Consider the following 13,098-nt stretch of genomic DNA (forward strand, 5'->3'; position numbering starts at 1 on the left):
ACTTGGAAAACTTAATGCAAGGAAACAATATGCATTTTAATGCTGCTAAATGTAAGTGAATACAACTGTGGCTTAAAAGCTGATAAGATTGCTTACTGACTTTTTACAGGAGTTCTGACCTGCATTCCTGCTCTGGTCCCGGCAAAAGCATCACACAGACAGAGGACCCTTTGTTTCCCCCCGCCCCCCTCCAGCTTTGAAAGTATCTTGTCTCCTCATTGGTCATTTTGGCCAGGTGCCAGTGAGGTTATCTTAGCTTCTTAACCCTTTACAGGTGAAAGGGTTTTGCCTCTGGCCAAGAGGGATTTAAAGGTGTTTACCCTTCCCTTTATATTGATGACAGGGCCAAATAAACATTAGGAGAATTGTGCCTGCTAGTGCTTTCACATCCTATAACCTTTCTGCAAATAAAATGAGCAGCTGTTTGATGATATCTGCATAGACTTAGTGTTAGATAGACTTAGGGTTAGATTATTGGGTACTAATTTTCAGATTACTGGAAACTGAAACACTTATGAACATCTTTAATGTTGTTAAGGCAGATCACTTCTCAATGTTCAGGCTGACTTTCTCAGATGGGCACTGTGGAGATCTGTGAGGAGAAATTTGCCCTTTGCAGCTGCAGAGTGACAGCAGAGTTACTTTGTAGAGGCTATTCAAGAGATTCTGCAAAGGTTACTGGAGTAGCATCCATAGCTCCAGCACTACCTCTTCAACCCTGGTCCCACTCCATCCTTGTCTAGTCTGTCCACTGCTGCACAACGAGTTTCTGGGAGTCACATTTTGTGTCATGTAGGTGGTAGAGAGTTATACTACAGTGATGAAGGTCCAGAGTGCAAACACTACTGCTAATGTGTATTATTACAATTGTGTATAATAGAACTTGTTTTTAACTTTTACAGTAAGCATAAAAAATTAAATAAATAAAATTAAAAGAGTTATTTAGTTTTCAAAATCAAGAACTTGAAAGGTAGGAAATGTTGAATTTAAGGTTGCTCATGCAGCCTTCATTTGGACCACTTGTGTGAATGCATTATGAGACAGTCTTCAATTACATGATATTATTTTTTCCACAAGATTCCTGCCTCATACAGTGCACTGCGTGGATGCACAACTACACAGACTTACGATTACATGAGCAACCCCAAATTTGGCATTTCCTAACTTTTGAATTCTTATTTTACAACCTAAATAATTTTGCTTTTAATTTCTTGTTATCGTGGAGTGGACCAATAAAGACATATGTAACACACAAACCCTGCCCTGAAAAAAAATGAGACCTAACTTTACAATGGGAGGAGAAAGAAACTTTTTCAATGGAGCTAAACTTTTATGAAATGGCTATTTAGCTAGACATCTCTATAATAGTTTTGTTTGTCTGTTTCATGCCATATGCCACCAAATTCCACACCACCTGATGTCACAATCCCTATATTCAATCATCAGGTATTTATAGAGCAACAACAAAAAAAACAGTGCAAAAGAAGGGTCTCAGAAATATTTGTGGGACAGCAAACCTAGGAATCCCAATATATGGGACAAACCTGTGATCAGGGCATTTTCTGTATGTTTAAATTCTTTGAAGAGGCTCTAGCCTATGAACATGCTTTAGAAAACACTTCTCTTCCAGCTAGTCTCTGCATAGACTGCATCTGCACTTAACCCACAGGTAAATATTGTAGCTCATGTTCATTGTGATCGATAAGTGATCAGATACCACTGTGATGGGCACATTGGAAATACCTGGTTAGATTAAATTAGCACTTTTGCTATGCGCTTGATGACTGACCTGGGGCAAGTCAGTGAGGCCAAAATGTTCAAAACTAGGCACCTAAATAGTTGCTCTGATTATCACAGGGACTGAGCCCTCATAGCTCATCTGACACTCAGCTGCCACACTGGTAAAATGGCAATAACAATGCCTATCAACTTCAATGTGCTTTGAGTTCTTTGGATGGAAACTGCTACAGTATGTAATTGCAGAGTAATATTTATTATGGATTCTTTAAAGGGATACTAGTGTTACAGCTAGCTCCCTCTAACTGATAGATTCCTTACCTATAAGGAAAAATATATAGAATATGTTATGAAGGCTTCAGGCATGTGGAAAAACTACTTTGATTTGTGTCAATCAACAGCATCATTCTTTATTGAGATTTTAATAGTAATTTCTAAAGACAGTGTTCAGTCAAATCTTTCATTAGTATCTACTATTTTCTTTAGAATTTACTGTATGTATGTTTACCACTTATCCTATTTCCCCTTTAAAATCCAAGAGTAAAAATGGCAATATTCAGGTCACAGTTAATTTTTTTAAAAAATCTGAGCACTTTCCTCTTCTATCATTCCAGTATATAGGCTGAATTTGTGACAGAGTCATCTGGCTGGTAGAGGTGATAAAATATCAGGTTACAATTTCAGAAATAATGTTACAAATATATATCATGTTCTGACAGATAAATTGAACCTATTTTAAGTAGCGGTCCGTCAACTTTCCAAGGTGGAAAAGGCTGATGTATCTATTTTGGCACTTCTGTTTCAATGACACTTGTCACAGTTTAAAATACAAACAGCTTGTCTGTGTTTTGGAGATGAGGAAGTGGGATGCACTGCCAAGTGAAGACTGGCAAATACCATGAGCCCCTCAAGGGGTCACAGGTACTGAAGGGAATATTTTTGATATCTAATTTTTTGATGAAAGAAAGGGGACATTGTTATCATATACTTTCCCGTTGTGAAATGAAAAGATCACACAACCACAGCACACTGCACTACCCAGTATCCAATCCCTCACTGCTTTCCTTTCAAGCTGGGCATACAGCATTCAGTCACTCAAATAGTGTGGTGTTTAAAAGCTCCAGGATGTAATTTTAATACCTGTGGCAATCTTCTCTGTCCCCTTTCTCTTAATCTTTCTCTCTGACAGCACCATTGAGAGACTGACCTTGACTTGGCTTCATTCTCAGTGAAATAATAGAGATTTCCCTCTTATTTTTAAATAGGGAACAAATAGGTTTATTATTAGCTTATTTATGCTTTCATTTACTAGAATAGCCTACCCAAAAAGTCCTATAAATGCTTGTAGGATATGCAAGAATTGCCAGGAAGGGCATTAGGTGCCCTGCATACGTAATCTCCGAGCCAATCAACCTGTCTGTCCTCTACATCAGCCTTTCTGAACTTAATATCCACTCATCACCCACTCCTGCTCTACCTACTACTCTCTCACCTCCTTATACACATGATGCTAACTCCTGATGCTTTCCACGTGCACCTACCCCACCACTCATGTGTACCCTCCCTGTGCTTTCACTCCTGTGCCTCCACTACTCAATTAAATGAGGAAGAAGACAGTCCAACTCCCCAAAACTTTGAGGAAAAAGAAGCACCAGATGCCACTGGTGCAAGAGAATCTTGAGTCCCTTCCTAGAGGCCCAGGGGAGGGGAGGCACAAAGGACTATACGTTCCCATCACAGGCAAGAGAAGGGAAGGGACTTCTGGGAAGCAGGTAATCCAAACTGCAGGCAGCTTGCATTCACTGCACCTCAGCATCCCTTTTGGTATAGGAGCATTCTGAATATTACCTGCCATATCTTTTTGGTGTGGCTATGTGATTGTTTCCACAGGGGTGCCACATTCAGCCTCAATTCTTGCATAAACTTGGGATTGCCCCGAAGCCTCACGGAATCCAGATAATTTTTTCTGGACTATTTCAAGTGGATGGCACTGCACAGACAAGTTAGTATATAAGTACGGTACAAAAGTGAGTCCCTGCCTAGAAAAACATATTGTTCAAAACACAAATACACCAACAGGATGGGTACCTGCCAATCAGTTCAAATTCAGCTAACGAGGGGGCAATGATCTCTTCCCCCCACAACAGAAATGGAGAACCAACAAAAGAAAAGAATAATTAGTAACAGCTTAAGATCATTCAGATCCTAAAACAGCAGCAGCAACCACACCAGAAAAGCTCTTTGAGATAAGAAAACTTCATTTTATTAAAAACTATTGTGCTTGTATGAAAAATTTAAATAATCAGCCTGGTGATTAATTATGCCATCCATTTAGAGCTGAGTGAGCAAAGGTCAGGGATCCTCTTTTGATTTTCTTCTCGTCTACTTGGTGTCCAAGCTGGAAAAAAAGGGGGTCAAATCGGAAAAGGTCAATTTATTTTTCTACCACTTTTTGAGGCTACAGGGGTAAGCCTGTGTGTCCTTAATTACAAACTACAGAAGTCATTAATTTCTTAATCATTAATACTTAAGTAATTATGAATCCCTGTTACCAGAAATGTCTGTCTCCCACAGGAAAATTATTATTTGAAAGTAATTTTGGTTTAAATCAGGATGTGTTCATCTAATACTAGACTCTTCCTGCCATTTTTGGCATTTGAACCTTTTCCAGTGCAACTTCAGCCAGCTGGCAGAGATTTCTTGTGCTGTATCTTTCTCTGTTTCTCCAGCTGTCTGTTTCTATAACTCATGAAAAGTTTTAAACTCATACTATTTAGTTTCCTTGTGTCTACCTATCTTTCTCAGAGTTGTATATAGTGCCTATCACAATCCCTTCACTATTTTTTTTATATTATTCTCACTATATAACTTTAATTCTGTAAACAACAAACTGGATGTCTTTTATTTGCATATGTAAATTGGGATTTTGTTGGGCTGGCAAGAAAACAAGAATTCCATTTGGTGGAAAAAAATTGAGGTTTGGAAACTTAATTGTATTCCACATCACAATGAAACTGAGATCTCCTGATTTTTTTCCCCATTAAAAGAGAATGATCCCCAAAATAGCCAATCGGGGTGTGGGAGAGCCAAGTTCAAGTCCTTCTGAATGTGAAGTAAGTCCCCTAACCACTGTACTATTAGCTATTCTGCGGTCTCACTCTCATTTTGACCAGAAATTCCATCCTGGCCTTCCCAATGAAAGGTTTATCAAAACAGATATATTTTTATGAAAAGTGTTGGTTTTGAGATATCAACATTTTCTGATGCGGGATGTGGGGGGGTGGGGGTGGGGGGTAGTTTTAGTTGAAAATTCCCAACCGGCTCTTGTTTATATCTTTTCATTTCTGAATGGCATAAACAAATATTTTCATATCTATACCTATTTTTGTATTGCTCTATTAATGTGTGAGTAAAATAATCAGACAAATTATAAGTAAAATGGGGAAAAACTAAATTAAAATACATCACCAATTAGTAAGAAAATAAAAGGCACTCCAGATATTGTGATCATTTTGAATTTGGAAACAACTGAAATTCGGATGAAATTATTACTAATCATTGTTAATGCCATGATTGCTTTTTATTTTAGACCTTCCACACAGTACAAATAAGAAGTTAAGCTTCTATAATATACTATTAAAGGGACTGTTCCTGCAGTTTTGCATGTAAAATTGTCACTAAAGTTAATGAGACATTTTCACATGGAAGTTATAGTTACCTGTAATTTCCAGGTGGTTGCTTTCCATTTGAAGTTTCATTGTAATATGTTTTCCCGGCTGGACATATTCATCTTACATGTATCTGAAGAGGTTAAGGGGGAAAAAGTGAGGAATAGAGGAAACTGTTGATGAGAACAGTACAGCCAGGCTATAGAACTGGTGTGAAGGTGAAAACGTAATGAGAAGTTTGAATAAGGGATGGCATGGGACTGTTAGGAGCTCTGAGAAAAGGAATAATGGAAGAGAATGACAAGCAAGCCTAGAGAAAGTAACTGTGACTATAAATGTCCTCAGAGGAAAATGCAGCAGATTGGAGGCAATGAAAGAATTAAAGAAGAGCATTAGTACAAGGTAATTTTTTCAGCTCAGTCTGCTCAGATTCTTTGTGTCAGAGAGATGACACCTGTCTCAGCAAAAGAATTCCTGAAGCTGTGGATTAGTTTAGGTAGCTAAAGACATCAGATTTGATCCTCGGTGGATGTAAATTGCCATAGGTCAATGGATATATGCTGATTTACAACTATTGAGGATCTGGCCTGATGGATCACCTCAGTTTTTGGTAAATATTTATAATTAAAGGACCCTTTACCTCTTTCTAGTTCCCACTCCTCTTGCTATGTCATATTACAACTAGGGCTGTCAAGCGATTAAAAAAATTAATCGTGATTAATCACACTGTTAAACATTAATAGAATACTGTTTAAATATTTTTGGATGTTTTCTATGTTTTCAGATATTGATTTCAATTGCAACACAGAATGCAAAGTGTACAGTGCTCACTTTATATTTATTTTTAATAAGTATTTGCACTATAATAAAACAAAATAAAAAGTATTTTTCAATTCACCTAATACAAATACTTTAGTGCAATTGTTTTATCATGAAAGTTGAACTTACAAATGTAGAATTATGTACCAAAACACCTGCATTCAAAAATAAAAGTGTAAAATTTTAGAGGCTGCACGTCCACTCAGTCCTATTTCTTGTTCAGCCAATCGCTCAGATGAACAAGTTTGTTTACATTTGCAGGAGATAATGCTGCCAGCTTATTGTTTACAATGTCACCTGAAAGTGAGAACAGGAGTTCACATAGCACTGTTGTAGCTGGCATCACAAGATATTTACATGCCTGATGCACTAAAGATTCATATGATCCTTCATGCTTCAAGCACCAATCCAGGGGACATGGGTCCATGCTGATGATGGGTTCTGCTCGATAACAATCCAAAGCAATACGGACTGATGTATGTTCATTTTCATTATCTGAGTCAGATGCCACCAGCAGAAGGTTGTTTTTCTTTTTTGGTGGTTTGGGTTCTGTAGTTTCCACATCAGAGTGGAAACATTGCTCTTTTAAGACTTCTGGTTAGCATATCTGGCACATAAATACTTTTCAATGCCAGCTACAAAAGTGCCAGGCAAATACCTGTTCTCACATTCTGGTGACATTGTAAATAAGAAGAGGGCATATAAATATAAATATAAATATTTATATTATTATCCTGTAAATATAAACAAACTTGCTTGTCTCTTAGCTGTTGGCTGAACAAGAAGTAGGACGGAGTGGACTTGTAGACTCTGAAGTTCTACACTGTTTTGTTTTTGAGTGCAGTTATGTAACCAACAAAAATCTACATTTGTAAGTTGTATTTTCACAGCAGAGATTGTACACAGTACTTGTATGAGATGAACTGAAAAACACTTTTTCTTTTGTTTATCATTTTTACAGTGCAAATATTGATAATAAAAATACGCTTTGATTTCAGTTACAACACAGAATACAACAGATATGAAAATGTAGAAAAACATCCAAAACATTTTATAAATTTCAATTGGTATTCTATTGTTTAACAGTGCGATTAAAACGGCGATTAATCGCAATTGATTTTTTTTTTAGTTAATCGCGTGAGTTAACTGTGATTAATCGACAGCCCTAATTACAACCTTTTACTTCAAGGTAATTAAGTGGTTTTGTCTCCGCAGCATAAAAATAAATTGGGCCTGATCCTCAGCTCTGATAAATAGGTATCATTTCAGTGAAGTCAAGAGAGCCACACCAAACTAAACTAGCTGAGGATCTGGCACATTTTGCTCAAGTTCGCAGAGGCATATACTGGCCTTTCCTCTTTGTTATTTTACAAAGTGTGTAATTTCACTAGAAATAAGAAACACTTTTGGTGCCATGTCACAGAGTACCTCTCCTCAGGGGCAAGCTAATAAGTTCCTTCAACATCAAAAGTCTGTGTATATTTCGGGCCTGACTTTCAGCCAAGCATTGATCTAGGATTGCTTTTTGCACTTACAATTATGTGTACAAATGATTATAATTTAGACACGAATTCTCTGAGGGTACTGGTTAACATCAATTGCACCTGCAAGTTTGGAGGCCCAAAATTGTACCGCTCCTGCAAAAGGGGAACTGGAACTTAACGACTGCTTGTGAATATATGAAATCAAAAAATATCATTAGGTATAAAGATAACTGCATATTCATTAAGTAATTGTGTTAGGTAATAAAACTCCCCACCTGGTATTTAGCTGGAGATTTTCATTCTGAGACAGTTATAAAAACCCTTCATGCCAGAGTTCAAATATGTTGTCTTTCTGTATTTCTGATCAAAAGTTGTTAGCTTCCTGTACTGTAGCTACAGATGTGAAAAGTCACCTCATGCTCCAGGTCAAACATTTCATTTGCCTTTTTCTCCTAGGTTTGATCTCCAGGTCTGTACTGGAATCAGAGCCCTGTTCACACTTCCAGAAAATCAGGATCAGAATGACTCCTACTTAGTAACATATACATTTTAGCATTGATTCAGAATACACTGCTGTATCGCCCCTCTGATCTTCATTTCCTCTAACTTATGCAACTTCAAAATACCCTAACATTGCTGCAATTCTAGCTTCCTGTGTAACGTTCATGTCACTCTGGCATTACATCTCAGAAACAAGATCCAGGAAGCCTGTGTTTCTCAAAGAGCCAACATGGAATTTATGGGAGTTGCATACTACATACAACACTAACCTGCAGTACAGAGCCAAGCTGCAAATAATATCATGCACCAGATAAAAGACATAGCAGGTCATTATTATATTTCAATAATTTAAAACATTTTTGTAATAATTTAATGCTTGTGAAAAGTTCTGCTTTAACAGCGCTGCAGAGTGACATGGATTGGCCCCAGTCTCCATGGCATTTCATTTCTCACTTAGGGAATTATCATGCTTTGATTTTTGTTTATGATGTGGACTGTGCCAATCAGGAAATTTCCTGAGACCACAAAACCCATTTCATTTAGGTGAGGTACTGTCAATGTAGAAGAGCACTATGCAAGCTGGAAAGCATGCCTCTCACCAACAGAAGTTGGCCCACTAAAAGATATTACCTCACCCACCATGTCTCTTTAATAGCCTAGGACTGATACAGCAACAAAGACACTGCATATAACAATGGAAGATACTGAATTTAACAGTACAAAGCAATTGTAAAATTCCTTAACCTGGCCCAGATCATCTTCACATGGAAGGGGAGCTCAGCCACATCCTTGGCACCATCTCTCAACCGCTGCTGTAGCCCATGCAGAGGTGCCTCTACAGGTCTCAAGTCTGCACATCAGAAACGGCTGAATACAGTGGTGGTGGTGGTGGGGGGAATCATGTTGTATTCCCCCTGATCTCCTAGAGAAGAAGATAAATTTAGTCTACAGCTGAATTACTGTTTGTGCAGAACCTCCATAGAAACCTCAGGGCAGAATGGCCAGGAGGCTTTGCTGGTAGACTTCTTACAGTGGATTTATGCTGACAAAGACTGAAAGGGCCCAGAACTAGTGCAGATATATTGACCCTCTGTGCAGAGGACCCTAAGCTCACAAAGATCACTCAGCAAATTAGGGGATGGGTGCCATGGCCTATTCTGCAGGGGATGCAAATTTCCCCCAGGAAAGCATGATGTGAGATGATCATCTATCTAATGTATTTACATGGCCCCTGTCAAGGTTCCTCCCCCACTCTGAACTCTAGGGTACAGATGTGGGGACCTTCATGAAAAACCTCCTAAGCTTATCTTTACCAGCTTAGGTCAAAACTTCCCCAAGGTACAAAATATTCCGCCCGTTGTCCTTGGACTGGCCGCTACCACCACCAAACTAATACTGGTTACTGGGGAAGAGCTGTTTGGACGCGTCCTTCCCCCCAAAATACTTCCCAAAACCTTGCACCCCACTTCCTGGACAAGGTTTGGTAAAAAGCCTCACCAATTTGCCTAGGTGACCACAGACCCAGACCCTTGGATCTTAACAACAATGAACAATCCTCCCAACACTTGCACCACCCCCCCCTTTCCTGGGAAATGTTGGATAAAAAGCCTCACCAATTTGCATAGGTGACCACAGACCCAAACCCTTGGATCTAAGAACAATGAAAAAGCATTCAGTTTCTTACAAGAAGACTTTAAATAAAAATAGAAGTAAATAGAAATGAAGAAATCCCCCCCTGTAAAATCAGGATGGTAGATATCTTACAGGGTAATTAGCTTCAAAAACATAGAGAACCCCTCTAGGCAAAACCTTAAGTTACAAAAAAGATACACAGACAGAAATAGTTATTCTATTCAGCACAATTCTTTTCTCAGCCATTTAAAGAAATCATAATCTAACACATACCTAGCTAGATTACTTACTAAAAGTTCTAAAACTCCATTCCTGGTCTATCCCCGACAAAGACAGACTATAGACAGACACACAGACCCTTTGTTTCTCTCCCTCCTCCCAGCTTTTGAAAGTATCTTGTCTCCTCATTGGTCATTTTGGTCAGGTGCCGGCGAGGTTACCTTTAGCTTCTTAACCCTTTACAGGTGAGAGGAGCTTTCCCCTGGCCAGGAAGGATTTCAAAGGGGTTTACCCTTCCCTTTATATTTATGACACGCCCCCCAAATCTCAGCTAGGGTGAAACACTGGCTAGGATTTCTTCCTGGAGCTCTAGGAAAAACAGAGTTAATAAGACACATGTATCTCTAAATATACTACCAAGTACATAAAGACTAACAATATTTTCCACATCTCAAGGATGATTTTAACCAGTTGATTCTGGGAAACTTTCACGGGAGAGTGCATCAGCCACTTTGTTAGAAGCTCCTGAGATGTGTTGGATGTCGAAATCAAAATCTTGGAGAGCTAAACTCCACCGAAGAAGTTTTTTGTTAGTTTCCTTGACGGTGTGAAGCCACTTCAGTGCAGCATGGTCGGTTTGCAGGTGGAAACGCCGTCCCCAAACATATGGGCGTAGCTTTTCCAGAGCGTAGACAATGGCGTAACATTCTTTTTCAGTGACTGACCAGTTGCTTTCCCTCTCAGACAGTTTTTTGCTGAGAAACACTACAGGGTGGAATTCTTGATCATGTCCTTTCTGCATTAAAACTGCTCCCACACCACGCTTGGACGCATCTGTGGTTACTAGGAACGGTTTGTCAAAGTCTGGGGCCCTTAGTACAGGGTCAGACATGAGTGTCGCTTTAAGCTTGTTAAAGGCCTTCTGACACTTTTCGGTCCACTGAACAGCATTTGGCTGTTTCTTTTTGGTTAGGTCTGTCAGTGGGGCAGCGATTTGGCTGTAGTGCGGTACAAATCGTCTGTAATAACCGGCCAAGCCTAAGAAGGATTGAACCTGTTTCTTTGACTTTGGGACAGGCCACTTTTGGATAGCATCCACTTTGGCCTATAGGGGGCTGATAGTTCCTTGACCCACCTGGTGTCCAAGGTAAGTCACTCTGTTTAGGCCTATTTGACACTTCTTAGCCTTAACAGTTAGTCCTGCTTCCCTTATGCGCTCAAGGACTTTTTGTAGATGTTCCAGGTGGTCTGCCCAGGAATCCGAAAATATGGCCACATCGTCAAGGTAGGTGACTGCATATTCTCCTAATCCCGCTAGGAGACCATCTACAAGTCTTTGGAAAGTGGCGGGTGCATTTCGCAGCCCGAAAGGGAGTACATTAAATTCATACAGCCTGAGATGTGTGATGAAGGCTGACCTTTCCTTGGCAGATTCATCTAGCGGTACCTGCCAGTACCCCTTGGTTAAGTCCAAGGTAGAGATGAACTGGGCCCATCCCAGTTTCTCTAATAGTTCATCTGTGCATGGCATTGGATAGTTGTCTGGGCGAGTTACAGCATTTAGCTTACGGTAGTCCACGCAAAAACGTATTTCCCCATCTGGTTTGGGAACTAGAACCACTGGAGATGCCCATGCACTTTCAGAGGGGCGGATTACACCCATCTGTAACATATCCTGGATCTCCCGTTCTATAGCAGTTTTAGCTTGAGGAGACACCCGGTAAGGTTGGACCCTAATTGGGTGAGCATTACCTGTGTCAATGGAGTGGTATGCCCGTTCAGTCAGTCCTGGGGTGGCTGAGAACGTTGGCACGTAGCTAGTGCACAGCTCCTGGATCTGCTGTCGCTGCATACGCCCAAGGGTCATGGAGAGGTTCACCTCTTCCACACCACCACCACATTTCCCTTCGTAGTAGACACCTTCGGGCCACTCAGCATCGTCTCCTCCCTGGGCTGTAAACTGACAAACCTTTAATTCTCTGGAATAAAAGGGTTTAAGAGAATTAATATGGTACACCTTAGGCTTTCGGTTGGAGGTGGGGAATGCTATGAGATAATTAACAGCTCCCAGGTGCTCCTGGACTGTGAATGGCCCTTCCCACGATGCTTCCATTTTATGGGCCTGGAGCGCCTTTAAGACCATGACCTGGTCTCCTACTTTGAAGGAACGCTCTCTGGCATGTTTATCATACCAGGCTTTTTGCTCTTTTTGAGCATCCTGTAAGTTTTCTCTAGCAAGGGCTAAAGAGGTTCGGAGGGTGTTTTGTAGGTTGGTTACAAAGTCCAGAATGTTAGTTCCTGGAGACGGTGTAAATCCCTCCCATTGCTGCTTTACCAACTGCAATGGCCCCTTAACCTCACGGCCATATACAAGTTCAAATGGGGAAAACCCTAAACTGGGATGTGGTACAGCTCTGTAGGCAAAGAGCAACTGCTGCAACACTAGGTCCCAATCATTGGAGTGCTCATTTACGAATTTACGTATCATGGCCCCCAAAGTTCCATTAAACTTCTCCACCATGCCATTTGTTTGATGGTGGTAAGGAGTGGCAACCAAGTGATTTACCCCATGAGCTTCCCAAAGGTTTTTCATAGTTCCTGCCAGGAAATTAGTCCCTGCATCTGTGAGGATGTCGGAGGGCCAACCTACCCTGGCAAAAATGTCTGCTAGTGCCTGGCATACACTTTTAGCCCTGGTGTTGCTTAGAGCTACTGCTTCCGGCCATCGGGTGGCAAAATCCATGAAAGTCAGTATGTACTGCTTTCCTCTGGCTGTCTTTTTCGGAAAAGGACCCAGAATATCCACAGCTACTCGCTGAAATGGAACTTCAATGATGGGGAGTGGCTGGAGAGGGGCTTTGACCTGGTCTTGGGGTTTTCCCACTCTTTGGCACACCTCACAAGACTGGACATAGGTAGAAACATCCTTGCCCATTCCCTCCCAGTGGAATGACCCCCCCAAACGGTCTTTGGTCCTGTTCACCCCAGCATGGCCACTAGGGTGATCATGGGCTAAGCTCAAGAGCTTGGCCCGGTAT

General features: G+C 40.5%; 1 long non-coding RNA gene across 1 annotated transcript; it reads right to left on the reverse strand.

The window, feature by feature from the left end:
• Positions 1–4,023: 4,023 nt before the first annotated feature.
• LOC142071748 (uncharacterized) lies at positions 4,024–8,274 on the reverse strand. The gene is made up of 3 exons (XR_012667938.1): positions 7,984–8,274; positions 5,456–5,538; positions 4,024–4,135 (listed from the first exon to the last, which is right to left on the reverse strand). It is a non-coding gene; the product is annotated as an uncharacterized LOC142071748 (long non-coding RNA).
• Positions 8,275–13,098: the final 4,824 nt, after the last annotated feature.

The sequence above is a fragment of the Caretta caretta genome, chromosome 4 (genome assembly GCF_965140235.1).
Source record: "Caretta caretta isolate rCarCar2 chromosome 4, rCarCar1.hap1, whole genome shotgun sequence".
NCBI classification, from domain to species: Eukaryota; Metazoa; Chordata; order Testudines; family Cheloniidae; genus Caretta; species Caretta caretta.